This window comes from Ruditapes philippinarum, unplaced genomic scaffold, assembly GCF_026571515.1.
Source record: "Ruditapes philippinarum isolate M1 unplaced genomic scaffold, ASM2657151v2 ctg1127_1_1_1_1, whole genome shotgun sequence".
In the NCBI taxonomy this organism is placed as follows: domain Eukaryota; kingdom Metazoa; phylum Mollusca; class Bivalvia; order Venerida; family Veneridae; genus Ruditapes; species Ruditapes philippinarum.
The window spans coordinates 90252-102848 of record NW_026864590.1 but is presented as its reverse complement, the minus strand read 5'-3'; the positions used below and the strand labels follow the sequence as shown (position 1 = coordinate 102848).

General features: G+C 29.9%; 1 long non-coding RNA gene across 1 annotated transcript; it reads right to left on the bottom strand.

Annotated features, from left to right (window-relative positions):
* Positions 1-8486: 8486 nt before the first annotated feature.
* On the bottom strand, positions 8487-11430 carry LOC132726210 (uncharacterized). Its single transcript, XR_009625165.1, has 3 exons — positions 11220-11430; positions 10179-10344; positions 8487-9385 (listed from the first exon to the last, which is right to left on the bottom strand). It is a non-coding gene; the product is annotated as an uncharacterized LOC132726210 (long non-coding RNA).
* Positions 11431-12597: the final 1167 nt, after the last annotated feature.

Here is a 12597-nt window from a genome sequence, read left to right as displayed (position 1 = left end):
CCTCGACAGGTTACAGCTATGGGATCAGCTAGTGTAATAACCCAGCAAACATTTTATATCGGTCCAATATCGGCCCGATATCAGTTGTTATGTCGGCCCGATATCGATTTCTTATATCGGACAGATGTCGGATGTGCAACCCGGCTACAAGTCAGGCCGATATCGGCTGTATATCATTAGATCGATTTGAAGCCGGTGTCATACCGACATAAATTAACCTTTAATTTTTCTTCTAATAAAACATTTTACTTTGATTTTTTCATTCCAATTAACAAAAAACACAATTGAGCTTAAATATAAGCTTTTAATTTTCATTTGGCAAATATACATCATATATATCATAGAATCAATATTTTTTTTTTTTAACAAATGTATGTTAATTGTGTACAGCAGTTAACATCACAGTCAAAAGAGAATTTAACAAAGATTGGAAACAAGAGCTGTCGGTAGGACAGCAACGCTCGACTATTCTAGTGCTTAATAGTAAAAAATAATGCTTGATAGAGTTACCTACTCCTGTTTACAGGTTGGTGTCATGATGGTGAACAAGTATGCAAAGTTTCAAAGCCATATGTCAATGGACTTTGAAAAATTTTAAGTATTACAAAAAAATTTAACGTAAATTCTAAGTCGAAAAAGGGGCATAATTCTGTCAAAATGCTTGATAGAGTTACCTCCTCCTGTCTACAGGTTGGTGTCATGATCGTTAACAAGTGTGCAAAGTTTCAAAGCCATATGTCAATGGACTTTGAAAATATTTGAACTATTACAAAACCTTTAACGTAAATTCTAAGTCGAAAAAGGGGCATAATTCTGTCAAAATGTTTGATACCGTTACCTCCTCCTGTCTACAGGTGGGGGTCATGATGGTGAACAAGTGTGCAAAGTTTCAAAGCCATATGTCAATGGACTTTGAAAATATTTGAACTATTACAAAAACTTTAACGTAAATTCTAAGTCGAAAAAGGGGCATAATTCTGTCAAAATGTTTGATACCGTTACCTCCTCCTGTCTACAGGTGGGGGTCATGATGGTGAACAAGTGTGCAAAGTTTCAAAGCCATATGTCAATGGACTTTGAAAATATTTGAACTATTACAAAAACTTTAACATAAGTGATTACGCCGACGCCGACGTGGACGCTCGGGTGACTACAATAGCTCTACTTATTCTTATCGAATAGTCGAGCTAAAAATATAGTTGTATTTTTAAAGGACAATGGTACTGTAAACTAGTATTTGTTGCTTTATCAAAATTAAATTGTTTATCGCAGACTGCAAATAAAACCCAATAACAATTACATAACAGCAAACAATCCATTTTTCATCGTTTTGTTATAAATATTTGAGAAGTATGTGAGAAAAAGTGCACAAAACCCCCCCCCCCCCCCCAAAAAAAAAACAATATTAGTCTTCAATCTATGTTATTTAATGTTGTAATAGTTTTTTTAGTGTTTAAGGAAGTCTAATTGTATCATTAATCTATTAAATAGACATTTAAGTCCATTTCATAAATGAAATCAAAAATTTCCTTTAAAAATCACAAGACAATATACTGGTAATAGAATAACACTCATATTAATTTTGTTAATATATAATTATTGAAAGTAAATAAGAAAATAAATTGTCATGGTTACTGAATCTTTATAATGAAGACATAAAAATTTAAGAAATCAAAATTTTAAAGAATATAATAGATTCACTCTTGAGAAAGTTCCCCACTGATGACATTATATCATTTTATCATACTATAACTAATATTCAGATTCCCACATTAAATAATATTTTTTTGACTTTTACATTAGATTGCATTAATTGGTAAACAACTCCTTATGGCCATCTTCAATTGTTATTTCTGTTGATAAATAATATATATATTGTACAAACATCACTGTTAATTCTTTTCTCATGCTTCCATTTCTAAACAAATATACATCTTCACTTTAAATAAAAACATACCGGGTTACACGACTTACCGGAATCGGCCGAATTACCGGAATCGACCGGAATCGGCGGTGAATTACCGGAATCGACCTGTAACTTTGTAATAATTAAACTTTTTAAGTGTTTTCTTGCAATTTTATAAGATATAAACAATATCAATGATTTATGAAAAGATTTTTATAAGTAAAATCGCTTTTGATTAATTTAACAAGAGATCTAATATCGGCGAGCTACTGCCAAACTGCCCGTGACCGGAATCGGCCTGTTATTTCGTTGTTTATGCAACTTTTAATGTTCCTTTTGCATGTTTTTTATAAAACCTAAATATTATCATTTAATCTTGCTAGAGATTGTGAAAAAAAATCGCTTTTAAATAATGATAATAATAAACAAATATTTATGATCAGCGAAAACGGGGCAAACTGCCGGAATCGGCAAAGGATTACCGAAAATCGGCCTGTAATTTGCTTATCTATATACTTTAAACAAAATGTTTGCACCCTTGATTATAAATAAACAATAGCAATGATATGTAATCAGATTATTGTCAATAAAATCATTTTTTATTAATTAAAACAAGATATTTAAATATCGGCGAGTTACTGCCATACTGTCGAATCGGCGAAGGATTACCGGAATCGACGTATAATTTAGTCTATTGTATTTTTTAACGTTTTTTGTTGCATTGTGTTAATATTCATCTTATAAAATATAAATATTATGAAAGATATTTTAAAATTTCTTTCTTTCTTTTATTTTGTAAATTTCAATTCGCCTTTGGTTAATAAAGCAAAAGATCGAAGATCGGCGAGTTACATATACTGTCATACAGCCGAAATAGGCGAATGATTACCGGAATCGGCCTGTATTATTGTAATTTATGGACTTTGCAAGAAAAAAATGCAAACAATATAATAGATATCTAAAAAGATTTCTGTAAATGAAGAAATCCTTATTAAATAATAAGCTAGAGATCTAAGGTCGGCGAATTACTGCCATATCGCATAATTATATGCAGTGTCAGGGCTATCGGACAATTACCGGAATCGGTCTGTTTTATTCAACGTTTGAAAAATAACCTTGACTTATTTTATTAAAAACAAACAATTTAAAAGATTTTTATAATGTTTATTGAAAAGAAGCAAAAGATTTATGAAAAATTGCTGTTATAAATAATAAAAAGATTAATATTGAAGATCGGCAAAAACGGGAAACCTGTCGGAATAGGCGATAGATTACCGGAATCGACCTGTAATTTGGTTATTTGTGAACTTTTTGAATATTTCTTTTGCATGTTTTATATAAGATATAAACATTTTGAACGATATTCATTTTTGTAAGTAAATTTGCTTTTGATTAATGAAAGAAGAGACCTAAGATCGGCGAATTACTGTCATTCTGCAGATATAGGGGAAGGATGGGCGGAATCAGCCTGTAATATAGTTATTTTTATGTTATTTTATTGAATGAAAATAATATCATTGATATAAAAAGATTTTTTGAGAAATAAAGATCACTTTTTTACTATAAACTAGATATCTAAGATAGACTAATTACTATCATAGTGCCTGAATTAACAGGTAAATACAGGAATTAGTCTGTTATTTTGTTATATTTCAGCGTTTTAAAAATATCTTGCCATATTTTATAAAATACAACCAATTCAAATGATATTTAATAATATTTATTGTAATCGCTATTACATAATAAACAAGGTGATCTATGATTTCTTCCATACCACCGAATCGACGAGCGATTACCGGAATCGGCTTCACTTCGTCTAGGATTACTGGAATCGGTTCTAATTTTGTTATGAATGTGAACTCAATATTATTATTATCATTTATTTGTGCATGTATTTACAAACATTATCATTGATCTTTTATGGAATAATGCAATATCGTCTTTACATTATATTTTTTCAGGACATTGCTAACAGAGGATTGTTTGAAATGACGGATAACAATAGGTCAGTTTAGTCTTTCTTTATGTTTGCACAACTCAATTCTTGATTTCATACAGTAGTCGATTTATAATTACATGCAATAATTTTTATTTGAATCTTTATTTAAACAATACAAACCTCATGAAATATTCACATGAAATCAATGTTTTACCAGGCAGTTAAATCCAACTTACTTGACAGTTCATGGTCATTCTGGAGTATCAAATCAATTGTCGTCATTTGCGTTATTGGTGCACCATAAAAATATTACAAAGATTGCGAATAAGTCGATCGTTGAAACATAGATTATTTAGTCTTAAATAGTAAACAAATCATATATACCCGTAACGTATAAAACAGTGAGATATGGATGTTAACTATATACGCACAGATGATACTGTCACTTTATTGGAAGTAAACGAGCTGTATATTGGGAGCTGTGTATTGGGAAGTGTGATATACTACAAAACAGTGGGGTGCCAATATACGGTATGCTGATATATTTCATAGTGGGAGAGACTATCTGTTAGAGAATGCCTGTTGTTCAGCAAGCTGTAGATGAATTAAGTCATAGGATTTATTGAACTTCATAATTTTTAAAGACTTAAGATTTAGCTGGGACATACGATATCGTATATCCCAGGATTTAGTCAATGTAAAAACAAAACAACAATATAAACACCCTGTATAGATCTTAAGATTCTTTTCAAAGTTTAGCATAATTTCTAACCGTTTGACCCATTTAATTATTAATAAAAAATGGAAGAAGATCCTTTAAGTAAAGGACTATGATATATACATGTAGTTACTTATGACACTGAATTAATAATGACATTTTCCGCGAACATCCCAAATAAACACACAATAGTTTTTTTAATGTGATGTATATATATTTTTTCATCTTTGATTAAATATAAACAATATCAATGATATGTAATCAGATTTTTGTAAATAAAATCTCATTGATAAATGATTAATTAAACAAGATATTTAATATCGGCGAGTTACTGCCATACTGTCGGAATCGACGAAGGATTACCGAAATCGGCGTATAATTTGGTTATTAATAAAGATTACAAAAAAGGTTCTTGCATCTTTATACAATATCAATGAAATGTAAAAAAAGAAGTAAATAAAATCGCTTTTGATTAATTTAACAAGAGATCTAATATCAGATGACAGTAACTTGCTTGATCATAATTAAATCTCTTGTTTAATGAATCAAATGTGTTTTTTATAAAAAAAATTACATGTCATTAATTGTTTATATTTATATAAAAGTTTAAAAGTTCATGAATAACAAAATTACAGGCCGATTCCGGTAATCATTCCTCGATTCCGGCAGTATGACAGTAACTAGCTGATCTTAAGTATTGTTGCTTAATTAATCTTAAGCGATTTTATTTATAAAAAATATTTTTACATGTCATTAGCATTGTTTATATTTTTATAAAAGATGCAAGATTTTTTTTTTAAAGTTCATAATATAACAAAAATAACAGGCCGATTCCGGTAATCATTCCCCGGATTCCAGCTACAGCTTGCTTAACAACACGCTTTCTCTAACAGACAGACCCTCCCACTATGAAATATATCAGCATACTGTATATTGCACCCCACTGTTTGGTAGTATATCACACTTCCCAATACACAGCTCCCGATATACAGCTCGTTTACTTCCAATAAAGTGACAGTATACATCTGTTGCGTATATAGTTAACATCCATATCTCACTGTTTTATACGTTACGGGTATATATGATTTGTTTACTATTTAAGACTAAATAATCTATGTTTCAACGATCGACTTATTCGCAATCTTTGTAATATTTTTTATGGTGCACCAATAAACGCAAATGACGACAATTGATTTGATACTCCAGAATGACCTTGAACTGTCAAGTAAGTACGATTTAACTGCCTGGTAAAACATTGATTTCATGTGAATATTTTATGAGGTTTGTATTGTTTAAATAAAGATTCAAATAAAACTTATTGCATGTAATTATGAATCGACTACTTTATGAAATCAAGAATTGAGTTATGCAAACATAAAGAAAGACTGAACTGACCTATTGTTATCCGTCATTTCAAACAATCCTCTGTTAGCAATTACCTGAAAAAATATAATGTAAAGACGATATTGCATTATTCCATAAAAGATCAATGATTATGTTTGTAAATACATGCAAAAATAAATGATAATAATTATATTAAGTTCACATTCATCAACAAAATTAGAACCGATTCCAGTAATCCTAGACGAAGTGAAGCCGATTCCGGTCAATCGCTCGTCGATTCGGTAGTATGGAAGAAATCATAGATCACCTTGTTTATTATGTAATAGCGATTACAATAAATATTAAGTTAAATATCATTTGAATTGTTTGTATTTAATAAAAATATGGCAAGATATTTTTTAAAACGCTGAAATATAACAAACATAACGACTAATTCCTGTATTTCCCTGTTAATTCAGGCACTATGATAGTAATTAGTCTATCTTAGACATCCAGTTTTATAATAAGAAGTGATCTTTATTTCCAAAAATCTTTTTATATCAATGATATTATTTGCATTTAATAAAATAAACATAAAAATAACTATAGTATACAGGCTGATCCCGTCCACGATCCTTCCCCTATATCGGGCAGAATGACAGTAATTCGCCGATCTTAGGTCTTTGTTTTTATTAATAAAAGCAAATTTACTTACAAAATGCAATATCATTGAAAATTTTATTATCTCTTGATACAAACATAAAAAGAATATTTAAAAAGTTCACAAATAACCAAATTACGAGGTCGATTCCAAGGTAATCCATGCCTAATTCGAACGGTTTCCCGTTTTTTGACCGATCTTCAATATAAATCTTTTATATGTAAATATAAACCAGCGTTTTTCATAATCTTTGCTTCTTATTTGATTACGATTTCAACAACAATTATAAAAATCGTTTAATTAGTTGTATTTAATAAAATATTCAAGTTATTTTTGTAAAGTTGAACATTTGTGGGGAAAAACAGCCGATTCAGTATGTTCGGATAGGCCTGGCACTGATATAATTATCGATATGGCAGTAATTGCCTACCTTAGATCTCTAGCTATCTATTTAAATAAGGATTCTTCATTTACAGAAATACTTTTTTAAGATATCTAATTATTTTTGTGGTTGCATTGTTCCTTGCAAAAGTGCATGATTACAATGAATACAGGGCCGAGTTCCGGTATTCATTCGCCTTTTCGGCTGTATGACGAGTATATGTAAACTCGACTTCGATCTCTCGATTCTCTTGCGTTATTAACCAAAGTGCAATGAATTTACAAAATAAAAAGAAAGAAAGAAACTTTTAAGAATATCTTATCATATCTATTTATTATTTTATAAAGAGGAGATATTAACAATGCAACGAAAAGTAAAAAAGTACAATAGATAATTATACGTCGATTACGACGGTAATCTTCGCGAGAATTCCGACAGAGGCCGTAATCGACCGATTATTAAATATCTTGTTTAATTCAATAAATGATTTATTGACAATTATCTTGTTATTACAAATCATGCTTTGTTTATTTATAATCGAAGGGTGCAAACCATTTTTGTTTAAGTATTAAGATAAGCAATACTGAGCCGATTTCACGTAAATCTTTGCGATCCGGCAGTTGGTTGCCCGTTTTCGTCTGAATCATAAAATATTTGTTTATTTTATCATTATTAAAGGATTTTTTCCTAAATTTCTATGAAGATTAATGATAATATTTAGGTTTTTTAATAAAAACATGCAAAAGACATTAAAAGTTGCATAAAGAAATAACAGGGCGATTCCGTCACGGGAGTTTGGCCAGTAGTCGCGATATTAGATTTCTTATTAAATTAATCAACGTTTTATTTATAAAATCTTTTATAAATTATTGATATTGTTTACTATTTTAAATTGCAAGAAAAAAATTAAAAAAGTTGAATTATTACAAAGTACAGCCTTGTAACTTTTGTAATAATTAAAGTTTTTAAGTGTAACTTACAGGTCGATTCGGTATTCGCGCCGATTTTCGGTCGATTCGGTAATTCGGCCATTCCGGTAATCGTGTAACCGACTGATACCTGACTAAAAAAAAGATAATAAAGACTTAGTAGATAATTAATTTAGTTCTGCTTCCTTTGGTAAACATTTATAAAACAAACAAATTAAAAAATGCATATAATAACTTATAATATGTTCAAGCTATTCGATTTGCAATTCCATTTAAAAAATGAGAATGAATCTACAACAATTGCATTTGTATGGGTGTTTTTTTCTCTATATTCAGCTATTATGCAATAAATAGAAAAAAAGAAATAAAAAATGATCAGCAATTTATGCAGAATTATTTAAGAAAATTAAATGTTTAAGAATTTTAAAACCAATGTAAAAAAACAATCAAAATAAAGACTAGACTTGAGCTATACATTGGGCCAAGGCATTGGTAACTTTTAAATTGGATTAATAGAATAATATTTTTTACAAAGCAAAAACAAAAATTAATAACGAAAAACAATAATTGAATATAGATTCACAAATCGCAGGATTTAGTATATTATAATTGTAAAAATTATTTTGATTATCATGAAGCTATGACCATAATCTCAATATTTGATATGTGCGATTGAAATACTGAATGAGTAAAAACAATAACAATATGTACATCTTATGTAAATCTAACACTCCTTGAGATTTTGTTTCTATAACAAAGAAGGATTTTAACGGCATAAACTTCCAATAAGCACTGATTATGGACTACACAAATATGCCGCTGTTTTTTTTTCTCCCTCAATAAAATAGTTTTCAAATTCTTTTTACGGCAAAAATAATAATGCACTTTTTCTGATGTTTTCAGTTCACTTTTTTTCTTCTTTTCATATGATGCTAAAGTAACATCTCACATTCACCGACCCAACAGATTGATATAAGTTTTATAAGACAAATTGACGCGAACTCGTAAGCACCATAAAAACGTCATCCCAAGTATGCAGCTTGCTCATACAAGTGCCAGAATGGCGTCACTTTAAACTGGTCAGGGGCTGAAGAATCATTAATCCAGCAACGATGTAAGCACAATATATATAATCCTGCCTGACACACAAGCTTAAGCTGATTTTAAATAGCCGATGAACAACACAGAAACTGATATTGTTTCTTAAATATATCTCAATAATGTTTAGTTTAACTATATCACTATTTATGTATGATTTATTCTTCTTAGGCTATATGTTCTTGAACTATTAGGCTAGAATGATACAAGTCCTTTACATTACTTCCAATTTAAAAGAGCCATCTTTTTTCTTTCAATATCGCTATAAATATATTAAAAAGTTCTATTCAGTGGGTGTTTCTTGGACACCTTCATTGGTTTTTTGTCTTCTTTTACGGCCCCCGTCTCTGTCACATGCACTTTGAAACCATTCTCTACAATCTAATTTGACTTCAGCTGCTGTACATTTTTTACATTTCATGACTGCTTCTGTAAGTATAATTAAAAAAGAAAATAAGATCTACCTACTTATTTGTTCTGGCAGAACTTTATAGACACATGTAGTGGTAGACTATATATACTCCTTAAATTTTTGTGATATACTTAATTAAAATATTAACTTCTCCATACATTCAAGTGTTCTAAACTGAATATTATGCTTTTATTAATTAACACATCAAGTAAAGGTATACATCATAAAAAATATTAACTTTATCAAAAATTTATATAATATTCTAACACAACCCGCATTTTCCTCTATTAAACACAGAAAGACCTGAAGTGTGTTATTTTAATATTATGCAATAAAATCACTGTATTTAAACATGTGACGAAACCATTTACAGATATGTGACATTAGCATTTAAAAATGCGAGGCGCTGAAAATGAGTATGGAAACAAATCAGACGCAGTGTACCTTAATACTAGGTACGGCAGTATTTATCTGTTGTTGTTAAAATCGAAATAATATATCCAAAAAAGTGATTTCACTGCATTATAAATTCACTATGATATTCGAATACAATCATTATATCAATCAGGCTACTCCCTCCTGATATAATTCCTCGCATTTGAACTCCAAACATTTAATTAAGCAATAAAATCACAGTTTGGGATATATTATTTTTTATGAAATATCCTTTTCTATGCAGAGGTCAGAACATAGTGATATATTTTCTTCTTTTTAATCAAATATCTAAGTCAAATATGCAGGTTTCTTACTGTCTGTAACAATTATGTGTTTGGTTATCCATAAAATTTTAAATGAAAATAAAATAATTACTTTGCACTGCCTTGGCCAGCTTCAGTTTCCCAAACGCTCTCTTCCCTTGGCCTTTCTTGCCAAACCAGTTGAACTGAAGTGCCAACTGATTTGACATGCAGTGTTTCATGACTCTTTTTGACATATCGCTTCTTGTGATACCTCCTTGCAGTGTCAGGTATGTGACCTGAAATATATGATTTTTGTTCTTAACACATTTCTAACGTTTCAAAAAGCATTTGACACATAATTCACAGGAGTGTAATAAGGCCATTATATTTCATGCTTTTCCAGTGTTTCACTGTAATAGATAATAATTTTGATAAACCACTATTGAAATTTATAATATATCATTTTCACTGTAGCCGGACTATATCTGAATGCAGATGAAAAATATAACTAAATGAATAACAGGCCCAATAAAATGCCGTCATACGTAAATGTTCTTTCTTTAAGAAAAGAAAGTCGATGTCATCATTTATCATGTTAAAAGTGTAACAAAATTGGAGTATTTAACAGGATTATATTTCAAAATTGATGATGTGACATCATGATGTTATGACTTCATAAAGAGAATGCGCGACGTCAGGCAGCAAATCAGTAAAAAATATTTAAAATCACGAAAAAAGCATGAAATAAAAAGAAAATTTATTTGTTTTACATATAAGAGTGAAATAATATTTCATTCGTGAACACCAGGTATTTTATTTTCATTCGTTTGCAATGCAAGTCATGAAATTAATATTGCATCTGGTGTTCGCTCAGTGAAATATTTTTCAATCTTACATGCAAAACAAACAGATATTCTCTATTTAAGAAATTATATTACACTAGTTATAATATAATGTTTACATATTACACTAGAGTAATAATATAATGTCTTTTGTGTTACAAACAAAAGCACACTAATGACAGGCCAAAAACTTTTAAGAACAGTCTGACGGACAGAAAACTAGTGTGCAAAATTTTAGTGACATAAAAAAAGTTTAGCAAAAACACTAATAAATTCATTTCGTGCAAAGATAAAATTAACATCTTTCTAACTAATGAAAATAAATTTACCAAGCCATTGAAACAACCAGGTTCTTGTAAACCTGTCTCAACCAACTCCAGTTCTTCAATGCTTGTTACTAGTAAATGAATATCATCAGGCAATTCATTTGGTCTACCACCATCTTGACTTTCCAACTTTGACAAGACGCCAAATACCTAATGAACAGTGTCCAATATTTGTGTCTGTTGTCGAGACATTTTTTCTAATAGGGTAAAAATGCGGATATCTCGTGCTAAAATACAAAAATATTATTTTATGAGAAACAACTTTCAATATAATTACTGAAGTAAAAAAAACAAAAGGAATATTCTTTTTAATTAAATCATCCTGCAATGTCCAGACCAAGTGAACATCCTTAAATGAAGAGACATGGACAAACTGCTATTAAATTTAGAAGTTTGATTTCTTAACAAGAACATCAAAAGAAATGCCATGATCTTTTTAAACCCTAACCAACAATATTTAACCAAATAAAAACATTATACACAGAATGAACCAATAATTTGAATAATTTCATTTAATACTGACATCTTACGTCTCCTAAGTTCTTCAAGTGGAAGGAAATAACACAATACCCATTCAGACATTAAAAAAAGCACATCTTTTATCAATGAAAGACCAATTATTGTTTAAAATCTATAAATCAATTAATGGCAAAGTCTTGCTTAAACTTAAGAACAAATTATTTCTTATTTATGTCAACAAGTTGCTAAGGTCTTATAGGTTTAAAAGAAATTATTACCAACCCAATTTAACGTGATCGCGAAATTGTATGACTATAAAATCAAAGCCATCTTGTCCATATATTTTTTATATATTTTTTCAAAATTTCAATAGCACTCAACCAGTATATACAATTATGTTTAATGATATTTTATCAAAAAGGTATTAGAAAATGCTAAATTACCAGCGATTGTAAATATTCGAACTTTTGTCCCTTGTTGAGTTTGCGCCAAATGTAAGCGTGCCCGGATGTACGGTGCGTAGGTAACTATTTACATTGTGCAAATTACGATAAATATCCGTTCAATGGTTAAACGCGTTAAAATTCGGAAATTTTTTCCCGGTTTCATGGTCCTGTATGCTAAAAAATGTTACCATGATAAAACTTAAATCATGTCAAACGAATATAAATCGGACCGATGTCGGACCTATATCAGTGAAATATGTCAATATCGGATAGACATCGGTCCGATATATGGTAGCCGACACAGATATTCCATCATATAGCCGATATCGGCCCGATATAGGTATGTTTGCTGGGAACACTTTGACGGACATCATTTGCGTTATATACAAACATTATAAGTGTAAAAGCATGCTAATGTTAGTGTTAACTATAGGCATGTCAATGAAAAATGTCTTTTGTTAACAGTTTACCATTCT